The sequence below is a fragment of the Neopsephotus bourkii genome, unplaced genomic scaffold, assembly GCF_033783945.1.
Source record: "Neopsephotus bourkii isolate Nb327-2 ecotype Australia unplaced genomic scaffold, CSIRO-AGI_Nbou_v1 NB_1572, whole genome shotgun sequence".
Lineage (NCBI taxonomy): Eukaryota > Metazoa > Chordata > Aves > Psittaciformes > Psittacidae > Neopsephotus > Neopsephotus bourkii.
In genome coordinates this window covers 1,906,891-1,922,618 of record NW_026902048.1, presented here as the reverse complement: position 1 = coordinate 1,922,618, position 15,728 = coordinate 1,906,891, and positions in this window count along the sequence as shown.

Here is a 15,728-nt window from a genome sequence, read left to right as displayed (position 1 = left end):
CTGTGTGAACGGTATGCAGGGAGCTGTGCGAGCAATCCCACTTCTGCTGAGCTCCAAAATACAGAGAGGCTCTTCCACACCCTTAAGCTTCTGCAGTTCCCGGCTTTGTGGCATTGGAGAGGGTAACGGGTCGCTTAGAGGCAGGTTTTGCTTGGACAGGTCCAGCCTGAGCATCCCATCTGCTGCGTTGCTCGTTTCTTTGCGCCAAAGGATGCGTCAAAACAGCGAAGGGAGGGTTTGGCTGTGTTGTGCCTGTTTAGATGTCCTCATAGCAGGGAAGGGAGGGAGCCCTGCGCTGGTTTCCCTTTGCCGGCTGATGGCAGCAGAGCATCTGCACAGAGGGATGGAGCAGGCGGCTGCGGGAGCGGGGCAGCGCTGGGGCAGCGAGAGCAGCTCTTTCCTTGGCTGCTCTGACCACACTACCCCAAATAGGGCAACTTAGGGTCGTAACAGCGAATCGGGCTTTGCTTCTGATCAACTCAGTCGTAAATAGGAGAGTTGTTTGAGAGCACCATGGAGTTAAGTCCGCAGCTTCAGAGGGGACGAACTGCCACCAACTCGCCGTGTCTGCACACCCACCTGCTGATTTACCCCTTCAAGCACAGCAGCACAGGAGACGCCAGGCACCGATACAGTTCCTCTTCCTAAATCAGGACTGATATTTCCTTGCGAGCCAGGAGGCAATGGGATGACTCCCTTGCCCTCAGAGGGGCTGTGGGCTTTGCCCCGCTGTTATCCTGCTTTTCCCTGGGATGTGCATGGCATTACACTGAAAGGAAAAGGATGTGTCCTGCTTGCTGCCTTCAACACAGTGATTTTAGGGGAAGAAAGAGGACTATGTGCAATTGTTATGTTGTTCCCTACCAGCTTTACACTGAAATATTTAAGCTCCTCCATGAATAATGCAGCTTCAGCCCTCAGCCTGTTTTGCACTTCACACTAACCAGGCCCATAAACCAAGAGGATTGCTCCTGGCATACATTACACTGCACAGGACATCTCCCACCCAGCAAAGCTTTGTCTTCACTGCCACAGAGGGTGTTGGGATTCTTTTCCCTGTATCCGAGAGAGATAATGAGCATGAGAGTTCTCACTTTAAAATATTGATGGGAACAAGTCACCTGTGGGTTTTTACCTGGTGCTAACTAGCTGCGGTCCACAGCGCACCTCCTACTTGTGCTGATCCCACGTAGGTTCCTTTTTATCCAGCTGCCATCCCTATAGCTGCAGGAGAGCTATACTGCACTTAATCTATAGGAAGAATATGCTGTATTTAGCTGATGGGACCAAATGAGGCAGGTCAGTACCTGCACCTTCACAATAACAGCTCCATTTGTGTGATTTAGAGAAGAAAAAGCCATGCTGGGTGACTGTGTAGGTTGAGTCTCTCTGAGCAGTTTTGCACTGGCATAATCAGTGTCTGCAAGTGACTTTTAGATCTGATTTATATCCAGCTGAGAGCAGTCAGGTATTGTGGAGTGCTGGGAGAGAAACTGGTACAATAGGAATCAGGATTGTTCTGTAACCCAAAATAGGAATTATTTCTTTCTCTTGACTAGGAATTAGGTACCTAAGATGCAGCAATGGGTAGGGGCAGCATGCTGTAAGGGCACGAGGCTCATACACACCCTGTCACGTAGAACATGTCCCTACCCAGGTCCTTGTAAAGTTCAAAAGAGACTTTTGTAGCATTTTAATGATGCTGCTACTGAGAACAGGCCCCCTTTGGTGTTGGGTTTAGTTTCTCCCAGCCACGCTGTGCAAAGCTCTCCTCTCCTCAAAGATGGAAAAATGAGGCAAGAGGGGAAGAGAAGTGTGCTCCCCCACCTCTTCCCATGAAGGTGCCTTTACACTCACCCCAAACTGCACTCTGGATGGATTTTGGATTAAAAGGAGCAATATGCATCCCTGGACATCTGGTCTGTCATCAGTGACATTAGGATCTGTCACATCGGAATTGCCATCTGTGATCCAGTCGGAGGCCTTTCAAAGGGGAGGAAATGGGAGGGTGGAGATCAAGGAATGGTTTGCTGCAGGAAAAGAGTGGCTTGGAAGCCCTGGAGGTGCACATGCCCTTCCTTCAGCTCTGCAAATCACTCCATTCCTCCATCAGACTGAGGACAAAGGTAGAAAAATCTTGGGGTTTGGGAAAATCTTGAGAAGCTTTTGATGAAGGGAGGAGATGAAGCAGGGAAGGAAAGGTGGGATTGTCTGGAAGGTGGTTAAAAAATAAAGGGCCGTGATGAGTTCATCCAAACCTGAACCCTCTCCCCAGAGGCCGATGATGCTCTGAGGAGGATGAAGCAGTAGAGGGGCTTGTGCGGTGCTCCTAGTGTGCTCTGCAGCCTCCCTTGTGCTCAGGGACTTCCCAGGTTAGATGTGGGATGTCTGCGTTGAAGGGAACCGACCAAGAGCTAAGGTCTGCTGCAAACTGCCTCAGCACAGAGAGCAAATTAAAAGCACTGCCTGGGCAGGGGGTACTGTCCCTCCGAGGCTGCACACTTCTGAAATGAAGCAAGGTTAAAGCTTGCCTTCCCCAGCACGCAGTGTGCCAGCGCATCTCCAGAGCCTCCTGCTCCTCATTCCTGCACAAAGGTTGCAGTAATGACTCCCAGGACCATTGCAATGAAGATGGAAAGAACAGTCAGAGACCTGGGATAGCAAGGAGAGGTTTTCCAGTTGCTTTCTTGCATTGTCTGGTTGCACCACCTGCAAACCCTCTCCCAAACAAGTGCTCTTTGGAAAGATGAGCATCTCTGGAAATGCTGCTGCCACGGCTGCAGAGGCAACAGCATTATAACCTCCAGGGACCCAGTGATGCTGCTTTCCACATGTTTTGTTTTTCTCTTTATTAGCTAGGTATAAACTTTCCCATAGAAACCCAAGATTAATCCGATCACCAGCCCATCAGCTATTTATTTAAAGAGGTAGGTCCTCATCTTGTATTTTGGCCATCAATCCCCATTAGTTTCCCTATATGGTTGATTGAATAGTCCATTGCCTGTACTAATAAGCACCCATTAGTTGTCCCACAGAGCTTTAGTTTTATTACAAACAATCCATGTCAGTCTAGGCCAGATGAAATGCTTTTAGCTGGATTGTTTTGATTGCATTACTTGGAAGGTGGCATGGGAGCGCCTGGAAGCTTGGAGATGCAGCATCCAACTGAGGTGCTTTTGCACGTACACAGCGCAGGGGAAATGCAGATGAGACAGTTGTGAGCGAGGCTGTAAGGGCACAGGGAGTGCATTTAAACCTGCAGAAAAGGCTCTTTGGTTTGTCCTGTTTGGGTCAGTCTAGAAGGAATCCCCAAGGGATTAAAGCAAATGTTCCCATCACCTTCTGCCTGGCTTTGGGCTTTCAAACGTCAGTGGATCTCGGGACTTGCCATTGGTGTTTCTCTTCCTTTTTCATTCTCCCTCTTCATTCCTCACACCACAAGCCTCAGAATGTCGCTTCTTGCAGCTCTTTGGCCTGCAGTAAGCTGTTTACAAGCAATTTGGCTCCCTGCTCTGCAGCAAACAGTGTGGAAGGCAGGAATGGCAGCAAATCGCTCTTCAGCTGCTCTCCATCACGCCAGCTCTGGCTTCCATCTACCTGACAGCCCTGCTAAAAGGATAATAATGCTTTAAAAATTAGAGTCAGCTGAACAACTACTTCATAAATTCATGGCTTTGCCCTGATCCTTTCCAGAAGTTTTCCTTTCACATGGAGTCCATGTCATACCTTGGATTCCTTCCCTTTGGAAATGCTGCTCTTTTCTACTTTCCGAGCTGGGTCACCCAGCTATGCAAAGGGAGTTACCAATTATCTGTCATTACCTCAACATAAACAAGCCTTGTTTCCGGATAATCTTGTGATCTTTCCTTCAGGGAACATGGGATAATCTCTCCATGATATTGTCTCATTGTGGGATTTTGTCTTTGAGAGATAAACCGGTCTTGAAATCCTATTAAGAGCTATTCTGCCTGCCCTGCAAAGAGATGAACTCGCAGATGAAACAAACTCCTGGCAAACTTGGAAGAGACCCTTAGCTTTGCCTACCTGATGGGAAGCAGCTCTGTTTCACAGCAGCTGTTTCCATCTGCACTGCTTCTGAAAGCAATTCAAGATCTAACACAACCCAGGCTTTTATATGGGACTGATGGTCCTTCTCAGCTCATCAAATCCAGCTCCAGCTACCAGCAGGCAACCATGGCAAATACACATGGGGCTTGCTCGAGGTGTGGTGGGAAGGCAGCACTTGTTGGAAAGGCTGGTTGAGTGGGGGATATAGCATCCTCTCGATCAAAGGCAGGTCCTATCTGTGTCGAGGGATGAATTTAATTGCCCTGTTGGGTTTTCCATGTATCCCAGAGGTGTGCAGTGCCAGAGGAGCTGGGCAGGAGAGCTCCTACCAGAGGGTCAGCTTTATCGTTCTGCTTCATAATGTGGGGACTTCATCAGGAAGGGTACCTGGCTGGCAGCTCCCAGCATTTTCAGCCTGGTTCCTTAAAGACAACCTCTTGGTCTGTGCATCCTCCTCCCAGAGTAACTCTGACCCCAGTGCCTGAGCTATTTTGGCCATCAGTGGCCAGGCTGGGAGGTGAACTGGGGGACAAGCTGGTGCTCTGAATCCTATCAGAGGAGCCTGATGCAAAGCACATTCAACAGAGACCATGGGGGGATGCTGAGCACAGCCAGGACAAGGCTGCCTGGTGCCTGTCACATACCTGTGTGCAGCATCATCTGCCATCAGAAATTGCACAGCAAATGTTGTCTTTGCTTGGCTTCTTGGTCTGTGAGCAAAAAGGATCATTGAGCTGATGGGTGCTTGGTGGCTGCCTTGCTCTTGAGCTGGTAACACATTGCCTTTTATTTTCTCGTAGAAATACATGGTACCATTGTGCAGCTGATTTCCCATGAATGAATAGAGCCAATAACAAACATCCCTAACTCAGATAAAAACCACCACTGCCTTTAAAGATACCCAGGCCTTCCTGTGCCTGGGATTAAAGAGGAGCCTCACAGAGAGGAAGCTTGATAAAACACAGTGGAGGTCAGGCTCCAGGGGACCAGAGAAGGGTTTTGGGATCCACATCTCCTTGATGCTCAGTTTTGTACCTGCTTAAGTCAGGAGTTTATTATTAATGACAATACTTTGCATCACTGCACCTCCTCAGACATGAAATCCTGCATGCATGGTGGTGGTGGTGTGGGGTTTAGCCCAGGTTCCTCCTCCTGTTTCCTCTTTAATCATGGAGGGCTCAATTTAACCTTTTTCTGTGCCTTTTCTTAGCAGCACAACAAATAAAGGGAGAGTTTACTTTTGAGTACCCAACCTGAAAGTGGCACTGGCTGGTTTCCCATAGCACGTTCATGCCTCTTGGTTGACATACAGACATTTAAGATGCAAAGGAATACAGTCTCAGCAGCAGCTCCCAGACACCACTGCAATAAATACAGACTCTGTCTCTTTAGCAATCCCTGCTTACCCTTCCCATCTTGTGCCGTTAGGGAAGTTATGACACTAAAAGGAAAACAAATCCATCAGTCAGGGGGGAGCTTGGAAATGGTTTTCAAAAGGGAGGAAGATTTGATAGGAAATAGTCGGTGAAGTATAAAAATCAGATCTCTTGTGTTAGAAATCTGACAGCTCCAGCACAGTCAAATTGTTTCCCAAGGGATGTTGACGGGAAGAGGGAGCCTGCCCAAGTCTGGGATTCATAGGAAAGGACAGAAAGTAGTCTGTGTTGTCTTAGATTTTTGTTTCATTTACCCAGAGCTGTTCAGCTGTGAAAGGCTCCAGTCCCTGCTGTGCATCTGTAGGGTTTGTTGTGGATGGGCATCAGTGTCTCCCTGTTTGAATAGAGTCTTCATGTCTGGATATAGTGACGGTGAGCTAAACCTCTTGGGTTCTTTTCCTTCTCGACATCTTGCTTTTGGGCTGCTCCAGGCGTTGTGTGAATGGATGAGGTATATGAGCGTCTCCTGCCCTTGCAGTGGTGTGTCGCCACGTCCCACCAGTTCTGCACAGCCCAACCTTTTCTAGTCAGTAGTTGCTCTTGGTGCAGACATTAACTGCAGCCCTGTAGATTCATCCTGGTGCAGCAGGGTCTGGATCTGGTGTGTTTGCCACCAGCATCAGAGCCATGAGCAGCTGGAGGAGGATCCCTCCTCACTGCAGAAACCACTGGGTCTGTAACACATCTCCTGTGCAGCATCCTCGCCCGAGGACCGGCAAGCATGAGTCCAATCCTCAGCAATAAATCCATCACAGGAGCAGGGAGCGGATGAAGCCGCTGCAGAGATAAAGGTCAAATTATAAAGGCCATGCTAAAATATGCTCATAGGAAATGACAGCTTATAAGTGCTCTGTTATCTAATTACTTATGTCAGGCAGATAAATCTGGACAGCAATTATTTTTAACCTAAATCAAGGAAACAGCTACTGCAGGAGCTTTCCTGGGTCTCAACATTTCTTTTAACTATCATTTTTGGGGCAAAATGTGGAGCTTCGCATAACAAACAGCTCTCTTAAAGTGCTGGTTTTCACTTCCTCTGGAATGGGAAGGTGGGGATGCTGCTTCAGTTATCCCCATCTCTAACTGCACCCAAAATGATGCTGTGAGATGAGCCTAAGCCCAAAGAAAGAGCATAGCATAGGAAACCACAATGCCCTTTTGCAGGTGGGTGTCACAGCCTTTGCCACAACCTGGCACACAAAATCCAGGTCCTTTTGCTCCAGCATCATCTTCCAGCCTCTGCATGATCTAAAATCTCCCCTTGTGTTGCTCAAGAAGCTTCCTAGCTGAAAATATCCCTCTGTGCCTTATGGAGAGGTCTTGGGACCATGTATCATCTTACACAGCGCTTCAGTCTTGGCTCTTTGACCTGTGCCTGGGGGAGCTGCCCCTGTTCTCTGAAGGTCATTTGAATATAGCAGAGACGTTCATCATCCTGGGGCCTCAAGGAAGGTATTGATCATGTATGATGAATCAGCGCATGTGTCGTGCAGGAGGGATGATGAGTTAATGGATGAAAGATGTGAGGGCTCGCGCTTTCATCCCAGGTCGCTGTTTGTTCCTCCTCCCTGATGCAAGGCTCTTCCTGCCCCGGCACTGTGGGAGATGTAAAGGACAGTGAGGGATGGGCTGATGGGTGCTGGTGGCACCTTGTCCTGGGGACACAGCCTGGCTCTTCCCCGGTGGCAATGCCATGGTTGGCAATTGGATTTGGGGGAGAGGGATGGGTGAATGAAACGCTGCTTTGGTCTGTGGTGGTGAAACCAAGAGGATGTGGTGCAGCAGAGGAGGACACAGGAGGAGCCCTTGGTGAAATAAAGCCCTTCGTCTGATTTTCACACCAGTGACATGGAGCTTAGGCAGCCCTTTTGTCTGCAGTGCAGCTCCTGCTGCTCTGGCTGAACCTATAACCACCATAGACTGAGCAGGGCAATGAATGTGCCCTTCCGAACCAGACAGATTTCCAAACCAGGGGCATTTACTCTGCAAGCAGCATTAGTGCTGTTATACCAATGAAAACTGCTAGCAAACAGCTTTGGCAAAGACCTACCTGTTTAAATTGAATTTTCCTCCTCTCTCCCACTCTCCAAAGATCTTTTACTTTAAAGAAGCATAATTCATTTCACCTCCAAGGCTAAAATGTCATTTTCTTTTAGCTTTCCAACTTGGTCTGACTGACACATCCCTGAGCAGTGTGCTTGCAATGCTCCAGTCACATAGCACGGATAGGTACCACATTGTATGGTCCATAGGGACCATGAGGGACACGGGTAGGTGTTTGAGGCACCAGTGCTGAAATATACCCATATCTCTTTGGAGCTTTGGAGGCAACGTGAGGAAGGAGGAGATGCCACGTGCCTGTCGGATGTGCCACTCTTCCAGCCTGCAGGAATTACTGCAAATGCTGATGTATTAATCTTTGTAAACCAGTGCAGCATCACACGTCCCACTGAGAGCGCTTTGCATGAGGTGTTATTCCAAAGGGCTGTTCCTGATTGGGTATTTTCACCCCTGATTTTCCCCTATATGAATGTTCTGGAAGAAAAGCACATTATTGAGAAGGCGATTAAGTCATTTGGAAGAGGATTACGGTGTTTTGGAATAACACCCTCTTATTCCAGAATGAGATCAGTCACACAGGGAGTTAATCGGAAACAGCTATTTGACTCCTCTGGGAAGCCCCCACCACCATCATAAACAGTGAGCCTATTGCCTGCTGCTCACTGGTGCCTTCTTCCACCTTGGGGTCTAAGGCCAGCTGAGGCATTATGGCTCAGTAATTTAGGGAGATGATTTAATTACTTCTGGCCTTGAATTTAGGCTTCCTCTAGTAGTGATCTTGAGTCCTCCATAGAAGCTGCAATGAGCAAGCATTTCATGGACTGAAAAGCGAGAGTCTTGATTCCTTCAAGAGACTTTTGCTTCCCAAAAGCCTCTCCATTTAGTTCAGTAAGGGCTGGACCAAACCACATTGGAGGCGTCCACCCCATCCCTCACCCGCAGTCGTGAAGAGCATCAGCATCACCCATAACACTGCATCTATTGCATGCGCACCGCAGCCATCACGCTTCATAATGCAACAACCCAGAAACGATGGGCTTCCATATGCCACAAATCATTTTTTTCATCCTCTGATATGTATTTATTATTGAAAAATTAACGGGTTTCCTACATTCTTATTTCCAAGCCGGGCCAAACACAGCCTCAGCAGCAAGCGATGCATATTTATTTCCAGTTTGAGGAGGAAAAATACAACTTCTTTCCTCGTGTTTCTATAATTTCTTTTCTGTGCATATGCAAATTGCTGGTTTATTTGTGCGAGATTTATGCAGCTAAATGATGGGGAATTATAGAGGCAATTCAGCACTTAGAAAGGAGAGAGACAATTGCTGCAATTTGCTCGTGCCATGTGCTAATTCCTCCAGAAAATGCTTTTGCTCATTTATTTGCACCAAGCACCGGTTTCTGCCCCCTTAAGCAAGCTCAGGAAATTTTCTCCAGGGTCAATATACTGCAAATGGTATCTATTTCTTTTCTGCTTGTGCCATCGCCTCCCCATAATCCTTTATAGCAATTAGTAACAATAATGAAATATAGCTGTGATTTCCCAGCAGCCGGGGCTTGTGAAACAAGCACATTTTCTGGTCAAATTGGCCGTTTAAGCATGCTGCTCAGGAAGCTTTAAATCCACCTCGATGGATCGCTACGAGCTAAGCTCCGTAGGGGGGGAAACCACTGCTGGAAGCAGATTTCTTCCCTGCCAAAGCTGAAGCTGCTCTGTGAGGGGATGCTCACAGGTTTGGGGGATGTCTCACCCCGGCATGGACCGATGCGTTGTGCGATGCCGTGGGACATTGGCTTGAAAGCCAGTGGCAGCAAGAACTGGGGCATTTCCCAAGTTTTCCTCCATGTAGCTCCTAGGTGAGGCCGAGCAGGGCAATCCCACAGCACTCGATTATGGAGTCATAGAATCATTTAGGTTGGAAAAGGCTTTTAAGGTCAAGTCCAGCTGTTAACGTGGTACTGCTGAGTCCGCCACTAACCCTCAGTGCCGCATCTACATGTCTGTTCAATCCCTGCAGTGATGGTGACTCCAGCACTGCCCTGGGCAGCCTGTGCCAATGCTTGACAGCCCTTTCACTGGAGACATTTTTCCTCATATCCATCTAAACCTCCCCTGGCACAGCTTGAGGCCGGTTCCTCTTGTCCCATCCCTTGTTCCTTGGGAGCAGAGCCCAGCCCCTCTTGGCTCCATCCTCCTGTCAGGTCCCCCCTGAGCCTTCTCTTCTCCATCTGAACCCCCCAGGTCCCTCAGCCCTTCCCATCACACTTGGGCTCCAGGCCCTTCTCTGGCCCCGCTCCAGCCCCTCAATGTCTCTCTTGCAGTGAGGGGCCCAGAGCAGAACACAGGATTCAAGATGCAGCCTCCCCAGTGCCCAGTGCAGGGGGACAATCCCTGCCCTGGTCCTGTTGCCGCACTGGTGCTGATCCAGGCCAGGATGCTGGTGGCTTCCAGGCTGCTCATGCTCAGCTCCATCAATCAGCACTCCCAGCTCCTTTTCCATGAGCAGTTTCCAAAGCCTGGAGTATTGCAGGGGTTTGTTGTGGCCCAAGTGCAAGACCCAGTACTGAGCCTAATGCCTGGATGCAGGATGGAGACGGGACACAGGGACGGAGGTCCAGAGCCCCAGGAACTAACCTAGAGGTCCTGCAAAAGGAGTGGTTGTAGTTAAATGTCACCAGACAGCTGGTACCCAGCACTCAGGAGAAAGGGAAGTGATTTAGGCTTGGTCATTATCAGAACAACATGTGTGGAGGATGGGGCAATGAGAAGAGCAGCCGTTTTCTATTAGGATAAGAGTGGGTCAGGTGTAGTTAAAACTGGGTAAATGGAGCAGGAAATGTGGCTGTATATTATTCACCCAAGATATATTGCACACATTAGCTGTGTTTGATCGGGTTATCCGGAGACGCGGCGCTCCGAGTGGTGTTTTAGGGTGGCCAAATCCAGGCTTTGTACTCTATTAAAATAAATATATTGCTGGTGTTTAATAAAGTCACTGAGTTTAAACATAACCCAAAGTCATTGAGCCGTCTCCTCTGGAAGTCTGGGCTCGTAATGAATCCATGCCCACGATGGGCTTTTGAAGGTGGAAGGTGTGATGGTCATATTGTTTCTATAGCAAAGTGATTTATGGATATTCCTTTAATGATGTTACCACCTTCCACAGTGTTCCTGCTCCTGGCAGCTCTTCTGGCTTCTATCCTGGCACAGAGGGGCTGGAGGCTTTGCTGCAAGCACTCGTGGGCTACCCTGGTGGAGCAAGGCTGGTCTGAAATGCAGCTGTGTAAACTGCACTGGCTTTGCAGAGGTAATGGGGAAAGAAGCTTTACTCCGTTAAGAAGCCACACGCAGATGGCATTGCTGGCAATAGGCAAGTGGAAATGAGTTGAGGGGGTTTTGGTGCTTGAAGCTTCTGAGTCTTAATGAAGAATTGTCTGTCTGCTTGAAAGCAGGGAAGTGAAGCAGATAAATTAACTTGTGTTAGGTGATCTAAGAAATAATACCTTTCATCTCGGCTGTATCCTATGCAGCATCTTTTATCTGCATTTACCTTTGACGCTCTTTCACCCTTCCCCTTGGTGCATGAACAGGCACTTTGCTATGTCCCTGTGGCTGCGTCCTAACTTCTGGGATAAACAGATCTGATAAATACGAGTTCCTGGCATATCAGCATCCCTCTTTCCTTTCAGTGATGGAGAATTGAGGTCCAGGTCCCTTTGAAACACTGGGATCCACACAGCCAGGCTCACCCCATGGGCATGGTGAGGAAGAGCAATCCCCTCTGGGGACAAACCCTGCCCTGAGGCTCATCTCATCTAACTCTCTGTATTTAGGCATCCCGGTGGGAAGCAGAAGTCTGTGCAGGGAGCCTCAGCCAAGCACTGGACCCGTTCCTTCCCCACCTGAGGCCCCCATAGCAGAGCCTCTGCTGCAGCTGAAGATGCTGCTTCATGCTCAAACCCAAACCAAGTGTCCCGGCTGCGGGGAGACTGCCGTGGCTCCCCCTTGCCTGCGGCCCCGGGGCCGTGCTGGGTGCCTCAGCACAGCCATCAGCCCATCTGCGGGCAGTAAATCCCGCGGCAGCATCCGGCGCTGACCGCGGCTTCATTCCCTCTTTGCCTCCAACAAAGCTCTATTGTTCCGGTGTGACCTGCGCTCAGGAGCCCCCTGAGCTCCAGCCATATATCTGCCCTTGCCAGAGCCTGCAGGGTGGCTGGGACCTCAAAGGGGTCAGTGAAAGGGAATGTCACGGCTGGATGGCAATTACCCCTCCGGCTGGGAAAAGCCAGCGCCGAGGCTGCTCTGTGACCTGGAGCCTTTCAGGGGATCTTGAAGGGTCTCAGGGCAGTGAAGCGCTGTTTGCTCTGCTTCAGCATGGCTTGGAATCACAGAGTGGTTAGGGTTGGAAGGGACCTTAACGCTCATCCAGCTCCAACGGGACCCCTTCCACTGGAGCAGCTTGCTCCAAGCCCCTGTGTCCAACCTGGCCTTGAGCACTGCCAGGGATGGGGCAGCTCTGGGCACCCTCTGCCCAGCAGGTGCTAAATGGGGTTAAACCCCAAAGAAAGAGCGAACCACAAGTGTGCAAACTGCTGGGCTTGTGTTAAATGGGAGATGGGAGGTACTGGGTGGTATCAGGCAAAACAGAACGAGGTGATTTGGACCCAGGGCAGCTCAGGAGGGGACAGCTGGGGATGTGTCACTGTCCTTGCCCAATGGGCTGGAGCAGAGGCAGCTCTTCCAGAGGGAAGCCTCCCTGTGCCTCCTCCTGATGCTCAACAGTGCTTTAGGTATTTAACCTCCCCCAGGAAAAAGCCCAATTCCCTCTCCTGGCCACAAGCAAACCCCATTCCCGAGAGCAAGCAGCAGCTCCCAGCCAGCCCCTTCCCGCAGGTCCAGTGGGAGCAAAGGCTGCTGGCTCCCATCAATGCACCCAAATGAAACCAGCATGGGCAGAAGGTGCTAGTTCTGGGGGGAAGGATACTCTCACCCCGGGGGGATGCCTGTGTCCTGTGTGCATTTATGAAACACTTTCTGGTTAGGACTTGAAGGATGCTCATTGAAAATCAGGCTGCCATGGAAACCAAAGGTGTTTAGTCTTTTGGGAATGCTGTTGGATGGAGGGATGCAGGGAGAGGTGTGGGAGGGGGGAGGAAAAGCCTCTGCAGATGAGGCACTTCAGCAAAGTCCTCGATTCACCATCACTTGATATCTGTCTGCTGCTTGTGGCTGCTAATTGTGGAGAGAAGGGTTCATCTCTTTACTGGATGCTTTTCCTTGCCCCAAGTGCATCCCAGCCTGGACGTGGCACACGGATCCTCTGGAGGCAGGGATTTGCTGCAGCATCAGCACAGGTTCCAGAAGGGGTCAGCAGCCGCGGAGCCCCCAGCATCCTTCTTGCCTTTGGCTCCAGATCCCTGACAGGTCGGGGACCTTCAGCTGCTCCGAGACCCCTGGTCCCAGCAGGATGGATCCCCTGCACCCCCTGCCCCATTCCTTGAGGATGTGCAAGCATGGAGAATGGAATTACTGCCCCTCTCCTCCCCTGTCTGCCGTGCACCATTCGCTGCAATGAACGGAGCACATCCGCGCTGTGACAGCGGCATTAACGAAGGGCGGGAGGTTATTACAAACCTTGTAATCTCTCCCTACCTTGTAATTATATTGCTACCTATGTAATAACAAACCCTGTAATCTCTTCCCGCACCTTGTCACTTCCAGCGCTGTCCCTGCCCCAAAGTCCCTCTGCATCCTCAGGCTCCTGCGGGGAGCCTGTGGCCATGGGCAGGAGCGGGGGGCTCCCCCTCATCCCTCCCCATAAGTACCTACCAGCACGTGTTTAATTGGAGTAATTAAATGAGTTGCGCTAGGAGGAAGGACTGGAGCAGGTCCCTCTTGCACGCACAATGCAGCCCTTGGTGCTACACCCCGCAACCCCTGGCTGCAGGCGCTGATGCTGCTGGAGGCTCTCATTAACTCTAATTAATTACAAAGATGCCCTGCGCTTTCCGTTGGGCACCTTTTTAATAGGGGCTGCTGCTGTGGGCAAAGCCAGGGTTTGAAGCCATGGCTCAGCCTGGGTTTGAAGGCAACATGCAAAGAAATAGATGGACAGAGCAGAGCAGCCCCTCTCTCCCATCAAATGTTCCCGAAATCAGCACATTTCCATAGAAAACCTTGGATCTTTTCCTGGTGCGATGGAAAATCCTCAGCAACGGCAGACGGGGCTTTCAGGTCGATTAACCCGTGATGGGGATTTCTCCTCCTGCAGCAGTTAATGCTCTGCCGGTGTTTTACCACCCTATCCAGCTCCGTAATTACAGTGAGAGCACGGAGCAATTAGCAGCTGCTTAAAGCCATTAGCAGCCCCGCCCCGTGTAGCCTGTAGCTCATGGCCATGGCCCGCAGCCCTGTGCGGGGTGAAAGCGCCAGGTACCGTCCTCCTGGTACCCGCAGTGGGCAGCACCCTCACCTCATCCTCAGTTTAGTTTTACATCTCGTTTTCCTCATTAAACATCAGTAAAACTCGAGTGATGTCCTTAGCAGGGATGCTGAGCATCCCCAGGAGCTGGGCCCAGAGGCTTCAGTGTGGATTCCCTGATGCCTGATTGATACAATCAGTGTCTGCCCACTAAGATGCGGGAAGATGGACAGGATGGATTTGTGCTGGGATTGCACAAAGCTGCTTTCCCTTTCTTTTGATTTGTGCTTTATCTGGCTGCAAATATTTCATTTCTCTGGGATTTTGATGTTGCCTCTTGGGGTTGGCTCTGTTTTGTGATGGGGGTTGTGGTCAGGAATTCATCCTTGTTCAGTGCTGGAAGAAATCTAAAGCCCATAAGGGTCTGGGGCTGTCTTGAAACATCCATTTTCAGAGGGAAAAGAGAAAACCTTGCCTGGGGTCTCATCCAGGAGGACAAGGGGACAGGATGAGGAGCGGAGGAGATACATGGACGCGTGTCGCACATCAATGTATGACAGGAACCATCTCAACACATTTTCATATCTGAAAAGGAAAACAAATGCTTTACATATATTCTTCTTGGAATTGCAGTTATTGCCTCCATGTGTCATGCAGATCCAGAGCTCAGTGGTTTAGGTTAAAGGGTTTATCAATGGCTGGACAACCAGGAGCCATCCACCCCCAGCTTGGTGGCTCAGGTTAAAGCATGGAGATGAAGCTCCATAAGGTGATCCTGGTGTAGTGGTGAGCACAAACACCTCAAATATGAGGTTTCCACTCCAAATGGAAGCATTTCCATTCAGGTTTTTTTTTCACATACCGTAAGAGGACAGCAAATAACATCCAAAATACTCCCAAAAAGGTCATTTCTTTCAAGGTCTCCCCAAAAAGTGCAGGTTAAAAAAGTCCTGGGAGAAACTAGAGGCTGTTCACCAAGTGTTGTAATACTCAACATCTCACACGTAGGGACTTCTGGGCTCTTTTCCTTCCTTTGATGAAAGGATTTAGGAGCTTTAATGGTGGCACATCCTGACCTGTGTGGCCCCACATCCAGGGTGCCCACAGTGGCCTGGCTGTCCCTGGGCAGAGCCCTGTGTCCCCTCTTCATTATATGTGAATAGCTGGGAAGATGCTTTTGTCCTTTTTCTCATCCTTTTATAATCATAGAAGGGGAAAAAAGATGAAGCTGCTGTGAAAACCACAGTGTTTTCAATGGGGCTGAATGATCCTGTGGGGCTGTGCTGGTCCATGGGGTGTCCATGGGAGAAGCCGGGCTACTTTCCCAACCCCAAATCTTAAATCACCCATGTATTTATCACTCAGAGCACTCTAAACCAGCGTGTGGCAACTGTAAATACTTCTAATCATCTAAAGGATTCAGTTCTCTTTGGGAAGTGCATTGCTCTCTCTGTGACTTATTCCTCTCTAGATGGATGTACGTGGGGGTTTATAGGCACATGTGCCCTTGTATCTGCTTGTGGTTAGTTGGTAATGCAAAACCATCTGGGCTGTTGTGTTCTTTTCCATGTATCCCTGTGATACAGGACACAAAAATAACGTGAGGGTTAAGAGGAATACAATAATGTGGAGGATGATATTGTTCGTGCTGGGTGAAATCCTGTGAACAAAGCAATTGGCATCATTTCCCTTGCAAATTGAGCAGGGAAGCAAAAAACCATTTATGAAAGTGTAATTT